Consider the following 12,857-nt stretch of genomic DNA (forward strand, 5'->3'; position numbering starts at 1 on the left):
TCTATTATTCCAATTTATGTGACACTTTTCAGATTTTGAGAATGAGTTTTTTCTTGATCATGAATTTTTATATGCCTTCCAAATATCATAAATTATCCGTTATTGTTACTTATACTATCGTTTATATTATCAAATATTAAAAATTCAAGCCTGAGTTTACGATCAAAATTGAAAAGTTACTTTTGGACTGTTGTCACATATAAATAGGGACAAAATGAGTATTTAAAAGTTGTACTAAAGTCAGAAATTTGGCCTTAGTAAAATGTTTTTGTTCTCAGGAGAAAGATGCAGTTTGAAGCTTACAATTGACACTAAAACCAATAGAGTTGTCTTTGCTGAAGGTGGAAAGGACTTGTATTGTTTTCTTATGAGCTTACTTGAACTTACAATTGCAATTTTTATGAACCACATTCAAACCAATAGAGTTGGCTCTATCCCAAATATATACCAAAGTGTTCAAAATATAAATGATGCCTATATGCAATCCAATGAAACAAAGGATCAACTCCTCAGGTCAAGTGAATCAAAATCTTGGTCTCAAGTTTTGGAGTTAGTTCAAGGTAATTTCTTAGTACGGTATATGTTTCAATTTGTTTGTTTGTAATCTTTTATAAGGCATTCCTAAAAGCATTTCAAGTAAAAAAAAAAAAGAGAGGTCTTCCGTATGATGCTGGAAAAGAATTTTTAGAAGACATCGTAGATGTAAATGTGGAAAACTATGGCCACATTAAGATATGAAATATCCATCATATAATATACGAAATATTAATGTAGTGTGAGTAGGAAATCCATCAAATTCCAGTTTTAGTGTTGTATCAAACTTCGTGAGTGAGCTTATTCCTTTATTTTATACTTTTTATTTCTTTTCTTAGGGAAGTGGGAGAGTATGCAACTCACAATTGGATCTTCTACTGGATTGTGACATAAACCTCATGGTTGTTCAACATAGACAACATTAGTTATTCTTCCACTTCTAGCCAAAGCAGAACTTGAGTATTCCACAAGGTAAGGATGATGAACTGCCTGTAGTCAGATCAAAGATAAAATCAATCAAATATGAGAAAAAGTTTTCTAGTTATTACTTTTGAGGTAGAATCATTCGTAGATCATAGAAAGTCAAATTGATTGCTTTAGTAAAAGAAATCTGAACTGTTTATTTCTTTAAGGGCCTAAAATTATTAAGGAAGGTCAAGAGATGCAATAGGAGAGCAAAGGCCTGCTAAAAACAGCAAATAATCATATGCAACAAGACACTAATAAAGTCAATTCTCAATCTTGTTCTTGCGCGGCACTTCTTCATTCATGGATTTAAAAATATTAAATATAAAATTGACACTGCCCTTTTGGCATCCAAATATTGCATCCACTTTTACGCCAACTAATATTTAATATGATATTGTGATGTAAATACATCTATTATAAAAACGTATAGATGGGAACTAAGTCCACATCCAAATCATATGAATGTGGATTCGATTGACCAAGGAAACATCGTAGGATAGGATCACTTCCATACTCATTAGTAGGGGGTTCTCATGGGTGGAATTTACACTTCATCGTATAGAAAGAATAACAATGAATACATCAACAACAACAATAGTAACATATCAAGTGTAATCCCACAAGTAATATATGTTAATACAAGTAAAAAAAATTAAATAGTACAAAAAAATGAAGGAAAAGAAGATTAATCAAATTGAAAGAAGTGCATTTTAGTACAAAATTAGTCAAGGAAAGGAAAAATCAAGGTAAGAAATTACTGAAGAAAAAATATAAGGGGTGAAGGAAAACTTAAAATGAAAAAAAGGTTACAGAAAAATGACTCAAGGGAGGATATACAAGGAAATAGCAAGCCAAGAAATTACTGAAGGAATTATTATCTCCGAGTTCTAAAATACTGAAAGATTTAACCCATTAAATATTTCATTTCCATGATTTAGTGAATATACCACAATTGGTGTAGAAGTATTGAAATATATCTTCTTATGAAAAAAATTACATTAGATCTGACTCATACTTTGAAGGTTAACAATGAACCTATAACAAAGAATTTTATTCACAAATGCAAGCAGGTACCAATACATTATAAAGAACAATTCAGTTTAAAAGCATGATATCCATACCTGTCGCATGCGTGTGAGTAGATTAAAAATGTTAGCATAGTTATTCATCAACGTACCAACTTGAATGTATCTGTACCAAAATACGCTAGGAAGAAACAATATAGTGATGAGAAAATGAATAATACACTGCTTATTTTGACTCTCATTAATTACTTTTTCACAAAACCGTGTAAAATGGTTATTATATAGGATTTCCAAGAAAGGAACGTCTTTATGTCTTAAGGATGACTTAACACATAGCAATTAGATGAAACATATACCATGCAATTTAAAAGTATTTAATCAAAAGACCAGACAAAAATAATACACAAGAAAAAGACCATTAAACAAATTCAATAAGAACATCACCATGAGGAGCGAATGGAGAGCAAAAACAAAAAGGCAAAGATTACTTTCAAACAAGCGAGGGTCTAGTGTAATAATTATTGACAAAAATATATTACATACGTATTTAATTGTGCCCGGCTTTCATCCCACAGTAATCTGTAGTAGCCTTCTTCTTTAACATCGAAACAATCTTTGCGCAAGGTAACCTGAATAAGAAAGTAAGTAACATTCTAAAGAGGAGAGAAAACAATTAATAACTCTAGTACTATGTTAATGTGCAAAAAAACTTACGATCCTTGGAGGAAGTCCAAGATCAGCAGCCCTTCCCTTTTTAGTACGTCTTAGCATTATGGTTTTTAAAATTGTGTTTCAACAAAATCAACGCATCTCTACCAAACCCACGATTCCCTTGAAATTGTATGGGTGAGGCAATGTACTAGAGCATAAGATGTATCAACGTCTCCATGTCAGCAACAATATCGTTTATCAAAAATAACAAAAGGCATCAAAATAAGTGTAGCAATTTGATAACTTACTTTATTCCACCAGCAAAACTGTCGAATAGATTTGTGGTGCCAATGTGGACACTCGAATGAGCTAAAATAAATCCAAACACAAAAGGGATCAAATAAGAGATTTCAAAAAGGTGAAAAATAAAAAGATACTCAAGGAAGAAAGATTTCAACTGTCATTGAAACAGTAACAACAAAATCTCTGGTGAAAAATGATCAAACATAATAGAGTAAAATTAAAACAAATCCTCAGCTATACTTTTCTCTATCCAACCAAGTTAGGTGCAAAGATAAAAAATAAAAAAAACTTTTAAGTCTACCTATAGTCGAGAGCTCTGCAATCACATTCTTCGCAGAAGTAGTATGAGTAAGGAATAATTTGCAAGAAACTAACCTGTCTAGAAGTAAGGATGTATTTAGTACAGAGAATGAAAATGTGAATTATGTTAGCCACAAAAGAACATTAATTACAAGAAACATACAAGTGAGTACAACTCTCCTACACAGTTTGAAGGGGAGTACACTTAAGGCCCACTTATAAGAAGATTCTAGCGCAAGAATAGCTCTTGTAGTATTGTTGTGTATATCTTTCACACAATGGGCCTGTGCAACAAAAGTGCAATCCATTAGGAAACTGTGGATGAAGGGTTTTTCAGACAAAACTTACAAATGTAAACTTTGAACAGACTTCTCAGTCAAACAAACAAATATCAGAGTGGTTGGTCATGTGTATACAACCTTACCCCTACCTTGTGAAGGTAGAGAGGTTCTTTTAAGTAGACCTTCAGCTTAAGTAAAACATATCAAGCAAAACCAAATATGTGGGTCTAGTTATGCAATGATTACCTCATCCAAAATAATACGATTCCAATTTATAGAGTGCAAAATCATGATATTTTTCCTGTACTCAGTCTCCACAGTTGAGTAGGTAATGATAACAATATCATATTCCGCGAACCTGCCAATATTTTTTCCCTCTTGGCACCATAATATACAAGAATTGTGTTGCTTCCTTTTTTGGTGAAGCGGTCAATCTCGTTGATCCACTGAATCACAGCGACAACTGGACATATAACAAGGGTTCATTTCACAGTTGGGAGAATTTAAGGGGCATTTGAAAGCAAACCAGAATTTGAAATTGCTTGCCCTATTTCACATTTAGCAAGCACAAGAGCTATGGCTTGAGCAGTCTTCCACATCCCCATATCATCAGCAAGAATACCACCTTTAGCTATTGATTCTTCTTGTTTCAAAGCCCAAGCCAACCACTTTTCTGGTACCTTAGCAAGGGTATGATCAAATCAGATGGCTACTCAGCAGTTTCAATCATAAAATCATTCTAACTATTAAAGTCCAGATAAAGTGAATGGTTTTCTTCCATCCACCTCTCGTTCTCTTCTTTCCATATATGCCACATCAATACAAGGTCACCGTCATTTCCTACATCATTCATTACACCGTCTTCTTCTACCTACTCTTTCTTTATTTTAATACTATATTCGCCCTTTGTTCTATTAGATCTCCTTCCTTTGGTTATATTGGGCCAAACTGCTTCCGCAGTTAAATCAGTATCAACAAATCCACTAGCTTAGGCTTCATTCAACAAATTATTAGCTTCATCTGCATATAGATGATTAAACCAACAATCACATAATTAACTATGTGCATAAACTATTCAATACACGACCATATTTGTGTGCATGAACTTTTGTCTTAGGTTAGCCAATAAGTATGATGTATCGGCGAAGAGAAAGTCCCAACATGCTATTAAAATGTCATTGTAGTTCCAACAATTAAAAAGGACCAAATTGAAGGCATATTAATATTGACATGAAAAATAAATGTTATATGGAGTACCTTTGTTGTTTCTCCCAATGTAATTAGAATCTGAGGATATAAAAATAATGTCATCCTCATCAGAGCTCCTAACTTGGCGGCTTTGTTCTCCTAATTTCACAATCCACATTTAAGTACAACCACATAATTTACATTTATCTATAACATATAGTGGATAAAGATATTTATGACACATGCCATCTCAATGAAATACTTCATCACACACACAAAAAAAATAATATAAAGGACATTTTATTACACCAAATTGGCCCACTTGTATACAAGGATGGGAACAAACTCGTAATATACCTATTAGGAAACATCATATTCTCCAATAATACTCACAAACCTTATTTAATGATCTTCCTGTTTTTCATTTCTATATATAAAAGTTTTGTCCCCGTAGAAGAAAAAGTTTTGAACTTTATATTTTCTTTATACTAGTATTTATCATTCTCTTTCTTTGTTGTTTAATTTCTTTATGGTTGATGAGTAAAGTCAACTATCAATCCATTTGGATTGATCTTATATTGGTGTTCAATTCATCTTAAACCTAGCTAATAAGAGGGAAGAGTGTCCATGGTCATATAAGGTGCTCCATGCATCTCTTACAGGGCTAATGTGGGACTCTTATCATTAATAATATCAGTTCAATCAATCAGCCCATTTATTCCTTAATAATAACAAATAGTAAGTGACAAACATTTTCTATTAGTACTATAGTGTTGCGCACGCCTTGACTATATCTCGACACCTATTATTTCCAATCAATACAAGTACCAGGAAACTCTATCAGGAGATTTGGGAAATATTCACTTACTCTAATTTCATTTAATATTTGAACCAAGGATGTCATTCCTTTGACTGCTAAATCATCCCACTATGGGTTGGATAAATGAACTTCTGGCAGGGAAGACATTTTTATTATTCTTTAATACATTTTTTTTCAAGAAAATATTTTTTTGACTGAATAAAACATGAAAAATTTGTAAATTCAACCACAACAAAACACCTTAAAAATTCCATTTTACTCACGTAATCGGTAAGATTCAAGCAAAACAAATGCAAATTCACATCAAAATAAACAAGTTGTATAATCACAAATAGAAACATCAGGAAAATAAAAAGGATTAGTAAAAGAAGGATTTTTCGAGCGAACCTTCGGTTGAAGATGAGGAAGGATGAGAATGGATCCTCATTTTCTACACAAATAATTACTAGTGGAGATTTGCAAAAAAAAAAAATCAACAACAATTGTGACGAGAGAGAGAGAGAGAGTCTCAGTGTGTTGAGAGACAATGAGTAGGATTGCGATAGGAAACCAATTTATATAGCCAGAATCAATAATGATAAAGGGTGTGATGAAAATATTTTAACACACTTACCTTGTATTCGATTTTAATAATCAAAAGTTGACCAATTTTTAAGTTGAGAGTGCTTAAGCCTTAAGCAAGAACTTACCTTATATTTGATGTTTGTTTTATGAAAAAAAGCCAATCTATTTACATGTTTTGAAATATTAGATAACAAGATTATCAAGCTACTGGCATATCAATAGGCTTTTAAAGTTATGACTAACGTGCTTCAAATTGATATGTTTTATGTTATTTTTGTTACATATGATTTGAAAAAATGTTTTTAGAACTAAAATGCAGCGGGCCTGTCGGAATTGAAATATATAGTTGACACTAATTAATTAGAATAACCATCATACTTATTCTATAAGTGCGAAGTTTCATAATTGAAAGTTAGATTACGATTATATCCTTCCAAAGTTAATTGACTATTATAATTGTCACGGCCCGACTCCTCGAGTCATGATGACACCTACTATAACCCACCAGCAGGTAAACTATCCCTTAACTCTAAATGTAAGGTAATGAGTACAAGGGTAGAACTTCAGTAGAAATAACATTATAACAATAAAACAAGACAGAGGTGGAAGAAAACCAAAAAACTTTATACATGAAGAGAATCCCTCCCAGAACCTCAAAGTCACAAGTGTAGCGCTATCTAAAATGGAAGTACAAGTCCCAAAAGTGGACCACAAACAAGTCATCTCAAAGGAAAAAAGACTATATAAACATAAATATAAAAGGAGACAGGCTGATCCAAAACGCCAAGTGCTCACTCACATCTCTGATCTCAAAAGTTGCTGATGGCACAAAACATCACCATTGATAGTTGTTACTAGGACCAACATTAAAAAAACAGATGTAGAGTGTAGCATGAGTACCAAAATAAAGGTACTCAGTAGGAACCTGATGGTCAAGAATCCCAATTGGCACCTCCTCATAACTGAAACTATCCTTCACAACCACACTCTCTAATAGTACTACCGATGCCGGATCACCCACAAAATTCTTCAACAAAGAAATGTGAATGACTGGATGAACCCCTTCTAGTTCGGATGGCAAGTCTAACTCATAAGCCACATTACCAACCCTTTTCAAGATTCTGTAAAGACCTACATATCTAGGACTGAGTTTCCCTTTCTTGCCAAATCTCATCACCCACTTCATAGGTGACACCTTTAGGAAAGCCTAATCATCGATTTCAAACTCTAAGTCCCTTCTCCTCACATCTGTATTGGACTTTTGACGACTCTAAATTCTGTTAGGCTATCTCTGATGAGCTGAACTTTCTCCCTAGCCTCATGAATCGAATATGGCCCAATCAATGTTGCTTCACCTACTTCAAACCAGCCAATCGGGGACCTGCACCTACGCCCATATAGTGCCTCATACAGGGCCATCTGAATACTGGAATGGAAGATATTATTATAGGCGAACTCCATGAAAGGTAGGTAAGCATCCCAACTACCCTTGAAATTGATCACCCAAGCTCTCAACATGTCCTCTAAGGTATGAATGGTACATTTTTCCTGACCATCCATATGCGGATGAAATGTTGTACTGAGATTTACCTGAGTACCAAGACCTTTCTGAAATGATTTCCATAAATGAGAGGTAAACTGAGAACCTCTATCTGAGATGATAGACAAAGGAACCCCATGCAACCTAACTATCTCATTTATGTAGAGTTTGGTGTAGTCCTCCACTAAATTTGTAGTCTTTGACAGCCAAGAAATGAGCGGACTTAATAACTTTGTCCAGTATCACCCAAATGGAGTCATGTTGTCTGCGAGTACGAGGTAAACCCATAATGAAGTTAATGTTTATCACTTCCCACTTCCATGTTAGAATGTTAATTTCTTGAGTCAAACCTCCTGATTTTTGATGTTCTACCTTAACCTGTTGACAATTAGGACACTTAGCCACAAAGTTTGTTATGTCCCTATTCATGCCGCTCCACCAAAACACTTCTCGTAGACCATGGTACATCTTAGCGGCACCTAGATGAATGGAATACATGGAGTTATGAGCTTCTGTAAGGATATGTTGCCTCAACTCATCCACATTAGGAACACATAAGCGACCCTGGTAATAAAGCACACCATCTCCCCCTTGGGAGAAAACCTGAACTTTCTCCTGATGAACTACACTTTTCAACTGCAGTAATATAGGATCACTATCCTATTTTCCCTTAACCTCCACTACCAATGAAGATTATGATCCATTCTGAACTATCACCCCACTATCTGATGTGTTCGTAAGGCAAACTCCTAAGCGAGCAAGCCGGTGAACATCTTTGGCTAGCTCTTTCCTTTTTTCCTCAACATGTGCTACACTACCGATGGACAACTTGCTAAGAGTATCACCCACTACATTGGCCTTACCTGGATAGTACAACACATTCATATCATAATCCTTGAGGAATTCAATCCATCTCTTCTAACGAAGATTCAACTCTTTCTGGGTGAACACATACTGGATGTTGTTATGATCTGTTAATACATCAACATAAACACCATACAAGTAGTGTCTCCAAATCTTTAGGCCAAATACTATGGATGCATGCTCGAGGTCATGAGTCAGGTAGTTCTTCTCATGACTTAAGCTGTCTAGAAGCATAAGATATGACCTTACCTCGCTGCATCAACACACAACCTAGGCGGACCTTGGATGCATCACAATAAATCACATAACCTTCTGAACCATCTGGTAGAGTCAAGACCAGAGTTGTAATCAACCTAGTCTTGAATTCTGAGACGCTTTTCTCACACTCACCTGACCACTGAAATTTGAACTTCTTCTGAGTCAACTTGGTCAATGGGAAGCTATAGCTGAAAATCCTTCAATAAATCTCATGCAATACCCGGCCAAACCCAAGAAACTTATGATATAAGTTGGGGAGGCGGGTCTAGGCCAATGTTGTACTGCCTCAATTTTATGAGAATCCACTCAGATCCCTTCACTGGATACAACATGACCAACGAAAGTGACGGACTATAACAAAAATTCATATTTGCTGAACTTAACGAATAACTGGCGATCTTTTACAATTTACAGAATAACTCACAAATGAGTCGCATGCTCCTCTTTACTCCAAGAATAAATGAGGATATCATCAATAAAAAAGATGACAAACAAGTTCAAATACTGTTTTAACACCCTCTTCATTAAATCCATGAAAGATGCATGAGCATTTGTTAGTCCAAAAGACAAAACTACAAATTCATAATGACCATACTAAGTTCTGAAAGTTGTCTTCAAAATGTCACTGTCTCTGACTCTGAGCTGGTGATAGTCAGATCTGAGGTCTCTCTTAGAAAAGCAACTAGAACCCTAAAGTTGGTCAAAAAATTCATCAATCCTAGGGATAGGATACTTATTCTTGATTGTGACTTGATTCAACTATCTATAGTCAATGAACATCCTGAGAGAACCAGCGTTCTTTTTCACGAACAACACTAGAGCACCCAATGGAGAGATACTGGATCTGATGAGGCCCTTATCTAGAAGGTCTTTCAACTATTCCTGAAGTTCGGCTAGAGCCATTTTATAAGGAGGAATTGAAATGGGATAGGTGTCTGGAAGGAGATCTATTTCGAAGTCGATTTTCCCTTTCTAGAGGAACTCTAGGAAGATCTTCTACAAACACTTCTGGAAACTCATTTACTACCAAAACTGACTCAAAAGTAGGGTTTTCGGACTTTGAATCCTTAGCCCGAACAAGATGATAGATATACCCTTTGGAAATCATTTTTCAGGCCTTAAGGTAAGAGATAAATCGACCTATAGGCACTGAGTTACTACCCTTCCAATCTAAGACTGACTCATTTGGAAACTGAAATTGAATGATCCTAGTTCTACAATCGACTGAGGCATAACAGGAATGAAACCAATCCATGCCTATAATTTTATCAAAATCTACCATTTGTAACTCAACAATATCTGTTAAGGTGACTTTCTGAGAGACTGTGACATGGTAAGTTTTGTATACCCGTTTAGCTATAACTAGGTCACCAATTGGAGTAGAAACTGAGAAGTGTTCAGAGAGAGTTTTTGGACTGACACCGAAGTTTACTACTATATAGGGAGTTACAAATGATAGTGCAGCCCTTGCATCTAACAATGCATAAACATCTAAATGAATGACTCGCAACTTATCAGTGACCATATCAAGAGAATCTTCCTGGTCCTGGCGATCCTGAAGAGCATACAACTTATTCTGGCACTGACCGCCTCTTGTACTAGAAGAAGCTCCCTGCTAAGTTAGGTGACATGCTGGTGCTACTAGAGTTGTAGACTAAGCCATATCATTGTTACCTCATTTCCCCTGCCTAGTAGAAGAGAAATCATTCAACCTATGGTCAGACTGACCACATCCAAAGCAGCCTTCCTTGCTAACAAGGCACTCGTCTGGATGGTTCTTACCACACTTTGGACAAGTTGGGAAGGTCCTGTTACCTGAAGCATTCCCCTGAGACCTAAAGCTTGATGCCCTACCTTTACGATCCTATCGAAACCTGGGGGATGGAGCATTAGTGGATGAAGGTACTGGGGTTGTAGACCTCTGCTGAAATTGGGAGTGATTCTTACCGCCCAACTTTTTTTGTGAGTTTGCATAGTTTCTTTTTCTGATCTTTTTGTTATCCTTAGCAAACTCCTTAAGCTTATCTCCCCTAATCTATTGAGTATGAGTCATTAGTCTGGAGATATACATATCCCTTAGAAGCATAGCATTCCTGCACTCAGTCTTTACCAGATCAAATACCTCAAACAAGAACTTACTCATTTGTGCCCTTAAATCGACAACCTTGTGTGGAGCGTGCCCGGAGAGCTAGGTAAACTTCAACCCATATTCTTGGACCGACATTGACCCCTGCTTCAAGTTCATAGACTCTTGTGCCTTAGCTTCTCTCAATTCCCTTAGAAAGAACTTGTCTAGGAAAGCTCCAGTAAATCAATCCCAAGTCACAGTAGCTGCATCTGCACCCCTGTTATCTTCCTACTAAGTGAACCAGATATGAGCCACATCCTTAAGTTGGTAGGATGTCAAATCAACACTCTCAGTTCCAATCACTTGCATTACTCCAAGAATTTTCTTAACCTCATCAATGAAGTTATGTGGGTCCTCACCAACCTTCGACCCTAGAAACTCGGGCGAATTTATCCAAACAAAGTCTCGAACCCTAGCTGCAGTTGATCCATCATTTGTGTTAGTAGGAACTGGGACCTGCTGCTTATTCTGATTGGCCACACTCTGAGCAAAAAGCTTGATCGCATTCCGAACTTCTGCATTCATAACCTCATGGTTCGAGACTGGGGGAATTGCTTTAGCATTGCATGCATTAGCATTCCGTGCGTTAGCTCTACGAGGACGCATAACGATGGATTTGAAATGAGAAGTTAGATCATACCTACACACGATATGAATTGCAAGGAAAGTGAGGTTTTTCTTAATACACTTCGTAGCCTCCCCTTAATAGATATGGTGCGCTTCACACCCATGAAAGTGACTCTACTTAATTCAGCTTTCAGACATCCTAGGACTCTTGAACCTAATGTTATGATACCAAGTTTGTCACACCCCGAGGCTACCCATTTGACGTAACATGGGACCTAGGATCACGAATTACCCCAAGCTAACCCTGTTTCTGGCATATATGAATAACTGAATAAAATATGCACCATGTAAAAGCTAAAACAATGGATAACTGAAATGGGGAAAAACTCTAACTAGTCTGAATAAAAACATACTAAGAGTTTAGTGATAACAGAAACAATCACCTAACAACTCAAGCTGAATCTAATAATATGTTTGAAAAGCCTAGAGTAGAGTTGTTGGGACATGCCCCCATCTAAATCTAACAACCCAAAAACTGAATATAAATACTAAAATGAAAAGCATGTCTATTGTCCTCAAAGTATGAAGACTCACCACTGAAGCTGCTGAAAGCGAATCGAGAATCAATCTAAGCGTAATCTGGATGCTAAGTACCTTAACCTACATCATGAAAGGATGTAGCGCAGAGTATGCGTCATTATTTGGAATGTACTGAGTATGCAACATATAGATACTAAGCTCAACAAATATATGTATATATATATATAAGCTGAACAAAGCATAACTATTCAATGACATAAACTGAGCAAGAATGTAAATACTGAAAAGCTAAGTTGAATGCAAAGACCAAGTACTAATCATGACCATGACATACGAAACTGAATGATGAAGTATATACTGAAAACCTGGTCAAATACACTAGGAGTCTAACTGTGGGAGCTACTGTTAACCGACATAAACCACGTGAGCTAAATGTTGAGTCTGATGTATACGCCCTATTGAGAGGACCCAATATACTTGCCAGGGGTATAAAGGCATGGCTAGCGTGATCACTAAATCTAATGCCCAACAAAGGGGACTTATACTCCTATGTGAGCACGTAGTTCTAGGACTATGACGGTATGTTGAACCCTAGTCCAACTCGGTGCTAAGTCTGCTCCAAACTGAATAAGTGTATGACACAAATGTAACTGAAATACTGAATAGCTCAAAATACTGACATGGAATCTGATAATGTAACATTTATTTACTGATATTGTAACATTCAAAATTTGGAGCATGATTATCTGTTTAACTGACCTACCATGTATAATTTGTGAACTAAGAGAATTTATACAAACTAGGGTTCCAAATTTCATACAAGGAA

General features: G+C 36.0%; 1 pseudogene; it reads right to left on the reverse strand.

Annotated features, from left to right (window-relative positions):
* LOC102592372 (DNA repair protein RAD16-like) overlaps positions 1-4,415 on the reverse strand; it is a 33,558-nt pseudogene extending 29,143 nt beyond the window's left edge.
* Positions 4,416-12,857: the final 8,442 nt, after the last annotated feature.

This window comes from Solanum tuberosum, unplaced genomic scaffold (assembly GCF_000226075.1).
Source record: "Solanum tuberosum cultivar DM 1-3 516 R44 unplaced genomic scaffold, SolTub_3.0 scf00236, whole genome shotgun sequence".
Classification (NCBI taxonomy): domain Eukaryota; kingdom Viridiplantae; phylum Streptophyta; class Magnoliopsida; order Solanales; family Solanaceae; genus Solanum; species Solanum tuberosum.